Source organism: Solanum pennellii, chromosome 3, assembly GCF_001406875.1.
Source record: "Solanum pennellii chromosome 3, SPENNV200".
Lineage (NCBI taxonomy): Eukaryota > Viridiplantae > Streptophyta > Magnoliopsida > Solanales > Solanaceae > Solanum > Solanum pennellii.
In genome coordinates, this window is record NC_028639.1 from 74,188,377 (window position 1) to 74,195,300 (window position 6,924).

The window sequence follows — 6,924 nt, forward strand, 5'->3', positions numbered from 1 at the left end:
AAGTGGTTACAGTTGAATGAGAAGTTGGATTGAGTATGATCTCTGCTACAACTAATATAAGGGAGAACTCTTGAGTAATTATAATCCTCTCATCTTTCATCATGTACCAGGCATAATACAAGCCTCTAAAAGTCATTGGTTTGTCGAGAGAATATGGTGAGATGATAAATTCATTGTGAATATATCATTGTTGAAAGGATGTTGAATTACATACTACTTGTATCACTTCTCTGTTTTCATTGAGTTATGTAGATAATGATGTGATAGTATTTTAAATCTCTTGTTGAGTAGAAGCATAAGATCAAAGAACAATTATCCATTGTTAAACTAATTTTCTGTCATTCTGAGATTAACAAATTGGCTTTTAGTGAACTGCTTATTATTATTTATAATGTTTCAAGTTCCGTAGACGGTAAAATCTTCTAAATAAATAACAGTTACATAATCTAGGTGTTGGCACTAGAGTATGAGCTCTAAATTTGTCTCCTAATGCTCTGTAACCTATTTATTTTACTTGATATATGATATTGTGAGATGCAAATATATATGTTAATGATAAATGAGAGCTTAGTGAAATGGGAGAGCTTCCAATCTTTTATGTTTCTTTTGATGCACCAATATAATACAAACTTGTATAGGAAATACAGTGGAGGTGTTAGTTATTGTTCTCGTAGAATATTTGTTTTGAACTGAATTTCACTTGCTTTTGTAAGGTATCATATTATTTCTAAGTCAGCTTTCAAGAATATGGTGCGGGGTGACTATTATTGTAGATAGGGTTCAATTTTGTTGCATTGCACACATACAACTCAATAGGGTAATGCTAAGCATCCCAAAGGTGAAAAGTGAAAATAAAATATCAATGGAAAACTTTCGCCACTTGCCTTAGAAAGCACATGCGACGATATATTTGGTACAATGAGATATAAGAAGCTTTGGAGAACCTTTGGCTTTGGGAGTATTGAGTTTTTCTTTGTGTAAATTAGGAATTAAAAGTCATTAGTTCAATAATCATAATTTCCTTTCATAACAATTTATATGTTGTTGATAGTAACTTATAATTATTTTGTATTTGAATAAATTTAGGCTGAGTACTCAATTCTTTTATAGTGCTAGCAACCTTCTTTTAGTTTCAATCTGAATTTGTGATTGCTTATTTATAAAATCAGCTCCAACACTTGAATTGTGATTTTCAGCAATTGATGCTTAAATGTTACTTAAAATACAGACAATCCAAATGGGTTAATTGTTGCTTGTTGATTTGAAGTTACTGTCACAATAGAACCCTCTGTGGAGAAGTCTTGGATCCGCGGCTAAATGGATGAATCCAAAGAAGAAACGAAGTCTTTCAAAGAATTAGGAAACTGTACTAACATTTAGATACCAAAAAAACTTACCAAGTCAAGATATATTGCAACACTTTGAATTTTACCAATAACTAACTAACAGGGGATTCTTTGACTATTAAATAAAAAAATGAGTATAAAATATATTTCTATTCGTGTATTATTGTTAGATGACTCTCTAAAGCTGCACATTTTAGATAATCCTAATCGTTTGGATAAAAATATGAAAGTAATTTTAATCTTATAGAGAAAGATGTCAAAATTTGAAACATAGTCTTAAAGACTACTGTTTTGCCTTGGATTGCAGTGGGCTGTTATGATTCTGCAGACAACACGAGTTCGATCTCATACTCTTGTAGATGAGTCTTATAGTGTCTACATCGGTACTACTTTCTCTTTAATCATCTCTCTTAAAATTTCTTAAATATGTTGCCTCTTGTTTGTCAAGTTGACTTGACATGGATTTTTAAATCTTGTGATCATAAACTAAAGATGTATATAATATACCTACATGTCCTATGAATCTTATTGCATGAAATATGTCATGTAGATTGTTGGTCATAAAAGTTGCTAAATATAAAAAGCGACATGACTAAAAGCGCCTCAAAAAGCAAGAAATAACATGTAACACCTTCGTTTGAGCACAAGTTTTATGGATTTTGTCCAGTAAACATCTAGAATTCATGAGAATATTATTGTTGGCGTCTTTTCTTTTATTTCCAGAAAAGTTTAGAATTATACCCTTATATTATATATATATATTATTAAAATGATAACAATTTTAACAATTACCAATTAGAGGAGTATTATCTAGTTTTAGAAAATAAATAAAATAAGAAAAATATAAATTTAAATTTTTAACCTCACGTAGAGCGGTACACCCAGTCATAAGTCATTATCGCATTATTTGATGTTCACACATGTACATTTTAATATTTTTTTAAAAATATAATGTTACTATATACGATCTCGGACGGAAAACATCACGTGAACTTGATGATCCCCTCCCCTTTAAATGCGCCTCGGACACTCCATAGATAGGTCAAATTTTAGTTTTTCAATAGACATGCTAGTTTTAACACCTTTTGGTATAATTTTAAAATTAAGCAAAATAGTTAAAGGAATCACAAAAGTTCCAAAAAAGATTTTATGTTCAATTCTATAGTCATGTATTACTCTTTTAATCAAGTTTAATTATATTTTATTGTGTTCGTACATGTTAATAATAATAAGAAGAAAGTGAAATACAAAAATAATATATATATATAACGGTCACATATTTTCTTATTTAATGGCCCAAAATTTTTATATGGCAAAAAGTAATGAATGAAAATGAACATTATTTAATTATTTATCAAATAAAATCTTTAAGAAAGTAAAAAACATATTTAATATCAAATTAAAAAATAAAATTAATTTTATTTTTGGTCAAAAAGAATAATAAATATAATTTGCTATCATAATAATATGACAACAAGTAATGAATTAAAAGAGACATTATTTATTTATCTATTAACAAAACATTTAATAGAATATTTAGTCTTATAGGAACCCAGGTGTATCTCATCACTATAAATAAGAGACACTGCAACATTGAAAACCCACACCTGTGAGAAGAGTAAAAAAGAGTCTAATAAACTAAACAGAGGTGTATTCAAGAATTTGAAATAATGGATATACTATTATAAAAAAAATCAATATATAATATAAATTTGATCATGTTGAAACACATGCACACACACGCATACGCGCACGCTCGCACGCGCACGCATATTAACTATATTAGAAGAGGCTTGTTTCAACATGCTTGCTTCATTGCTTTAAGGTTATTTTTGTCTTTTCAATTCTCAATTTTGAATACGTGTCCTCTTCTCGTTTCATCATTTTTTTCTTCTCCCTACGTGTCTTCCTCCTATGTTATTAATGTACTACACAATACTCTGCTCTTATCTTCTTCATTTAAGTTTATGCTCCACTGTCTGTGCACACCAAAGTTCACTTCTTTCTCTTCAGCATTCTTCAGGTATGGGTTCTTTCATGTTTCAATTTAGTGTTCTTTTTTGTGCCATCTTTCTTTTCATCAATAACTATATTCCCAAATTTGATATGAGTGTGTGATGTTTGCTTATTTTTTCCATTTAGGTTTGTCATTGATGTTGGATTATCCTTGTGTTTTGGAAGTCTGAATAATTTTAATAGTTGTGTCTTCAATTTTTGTTGGGTGATTATGCTTTCCGTGTTCTGTTTTAGATTGTCGAAAATATGTTCAGATTCAAATTTTTGGTGTGTTTTTTCGGATGTAGTAATTAATTTGGTCTTTTTTAGTCGGATTTAACTTTATGGGTTTCTTTATTTTAGCTCGGGTTTCTTTATCAGAGTTCTTTAGATCTTCCTCTATTCATAGGCTCTTGTGGGTTTAGCTTGGAGTTTAAGAATTTTCAATTACTTCTACTCGAATTGACCTACTGGTCTATCGGTAGATCCAGGTGACTAATCAGGAAAAATAGATAGATATGGGAGAATATATTTAGTTGCATTCTTAAATGTAAGTACTTAGTGAGAACTATTAAATTACAATTAACAAAAAGAAAAATGAACCTACAGACACAATATGATCATATGAAAGTGAATGGTTTGGGATAGGAACAGAGCTAGGAGAAATTAGACACGGAAGTGGTTACAGTTGAATGAGAAGTTGGATTGAGTATGATCTCTGCTACAACTAATATAAGGGAGAACTCTTGAGTAATTATAATCCTCTCATCTTTCATCATGTACCAGGCATAATACAAGCCTCTAAAAGTCATTGGTTTGTCGAGAGAATATGGTGAGATGATAAATTCATTGTGAATATATCATTGTTGAAAGGATGTTGAATTACATACTACTTGTATCACTTCTCTGTTTTCATTGAGTTCTGTAGATAATGATGTGATAGTATTTTAAATCTCTTGTTGAGTAGAAGCATAAGATCAAAGAACAATTATCCATTGTTAAACTAATTTTCTGTCATTCTGATATTAACAAATTGGCTTTTAGTGAACTANAACTGCTTATTATTATTTATAATGTTTCAAGTTCCGTAGACGGTAAAATCTTCTAAATAAATAACAGTTACATAATCTAGGTGTTGGCACTAGAGTATGAGCTCTAAATTTGTCTCCTAATGCTCTGTAACCTATTTATTTTACTTGATATATGATATTGTGAGATGCAAATATATATGTTAATGATAAATGAGAGCTTAGTGAAATGGGAGAGCTTCCAATCTTTTATGTTTCTTTTGATGCACCAATATAATACAAACTTGTATAGGAAATACAGTGGAGGTGTTAGTTGTTGTTCTCGTAGAATATTTGTTTTGAACTGAATTTCACTTGCTTTTGTAAGGTATGATATTATTTCTAAGTCAGCTTTCAAGAATATGGTGCGGGGTGACTATTATTGTAGATAGGGTTCAATTTTGTTGCATTGCACACATACAACTCAATAGGGTAATGCTAAGCATCCCAAAGGTGAAAAGTGAAAATAAAATATCAATGGAAAACTTTCGCCACTTGCCTTAGAAAGCACATGCAACGATATATTTGGTACAATGAGATATAAGAAGCTTTGGAGAACCTTTGGCTTTGGGAGTATTGAGTTTTTCTTTGTGTAAATTAGGAATTAAAAGTCATTAGTTCAATAATCATAATTTCCTTTCATAACAATTTATATGTTGTTGATAGTAACTTATAATTATTTTGTATTTGAATAAATTTAGGCTGAGTACTCAATTCTTTTATAGTGCTAGCAACCTTCTTTTAGTTTCAATCTGAATTTGTGATTGCTTATTTATAAAATCAGCTCCAACACTTGAATTGTGATTTTCAGCAATTAATGCTTAAATGTTACTTAAAATACAGACAATCCAAACGGGTTAATTGTTGCTTGTTGATTTGAAGTTACTGTCACAATAGAACCCTCTGTGGAGAAGTCTTGGATCCGCGGCTAAATGGATGAATCCAAAGAAGAAACGAAGTCTTTCAAAGAATTAGGAAACTGTACTAACATTTAGATACCAAAAAAACTTACCAAGTCAAGATATATTGCAACACTTTCAATTTTACCAATAACTAACTAACAGGGGATTCTTTGACTATTAAATAAAAAAATGAGTATAAAATATATTTCTATTCGTGTATTATTGTTAGATGACTCTCTAAAGCTGCACATTTTAGATAATCCTAATCGTTTGGATAAAAATGTGAAAGTAATTTTAATCTTATAGAGAAAGATGTCAAAATTTGAAACATAGTCTTAAAGACTACTGTTTTGCCTTGGATTGCAGTGGGCTGTTATGATTCTGCAGACAACACGAGTTCGATCTCCTACTCTTGTAGATGAGTCTTATAGTGTCTACATCGGTACTACTTTCTCTTTACTCATCTCTCTTAAAATTTCTTAAATATGTTGCCTCTTGTTTGTCAAGTTGACTTGACATGGATTTTTAAATCTTGTGATCATAAACTAAAGATGTATATAATATACCTACATGTCCTATGAATCTTATTGCATGAAATATGTCACGTAGATTGTTGGTCATAAAAGTTGCTAAATATAAAAAGTGACATGACTGAAAGCGCCTCAAAAAGCAAGAAATAACATGTAACACCTTCGTTTGAGCACAAGTTCTATGGATTTTGTCCACTAAACATCTAGAATTCAGGAGAATATTATTGTTGGCGTCTTTTCTTTTATTTCCAGAAAAGTTTAGAATTATACCCTTATAATCTCTACGTTTGTAGGCAACTCTTCACTATACTACTTGCTGCATATTTGAGTTTTACACCACTGGTGCATTTTCGCTATGTTTTGTAAAATATGAATCTATGCATCTATAATGATCGTGTAAATGTGTTGGACACCTTCCTCTTCTCCTCTTCTATAGAAAAATTGTTCATATTTTACTACATTGGTTTACACCTGAATAGACTTCTTAGAAAGAGTGAAGTTATAAACAATTAGGTTCTTCTATATCAACCACATCATTTTGGAATGTCTTGGAATCTTAGCAAGTATCTACTGTTGGAAAAGCCAAATGAAATACAAAGATGGTGTTGCTTAAAAATGCTACTTGCAGCTTGGTTATTGATAACTGGGATCAGTGAATTCTTTTAGCTTACATATAATTTGCAAAAAAAAGTTAAATGTCTCTAACCCATGGCCACATTTTATAGCTTCCCCGTAACTATTTCTTTCATTAAATTAACAATCTCTGCCCTTTGTAGGTTGCATGGAAAGAAAAATATATTGTTCCCATATTTTGTACTATTACATTTTCTTAACTAGTGTTGTATTTGATATTCATAATGTTTCGTATGCTAAACTCTACTACCTTATTATACCAGAAAATAGTACGATGAATCTTTCCAATCGGGTGAAAAAATGATTCCTCAAAGTTACAGATCAAGATGAAACATAGAGAAGGCTTGGCCAATTACCTAGTGGATGTGGAGAGGTAACATAAAGAAGAGAGATTGACCAGTGTGTGTAACTACTCCGAAAGTATAAGAGACAGAGACATAAATGCTTTCCT

General features: G+C 30.6%; 1 long non-coding RNA gene across 1 annotated transcript; it reads left to right on the top strand.

The window, feature by feature from the left end:
* The first annotated feature begins 3,267 nt into the window (after window positions 1-3,267).
* On the top strand, window positions 3,268-6,918 carry LOC107013945. The gene is made up of 3 exons (XR_001456168.2): window positions 3,268-3,369; window positions 5,677-5,752; window positions 6,737-6,918. It is a non-coding gene; the product is annotated as an uncharacterized LOC107013945 (long non-coding RNA).
* Window positions 6,919-6,924: the final 6 nt, after the last annotated feature.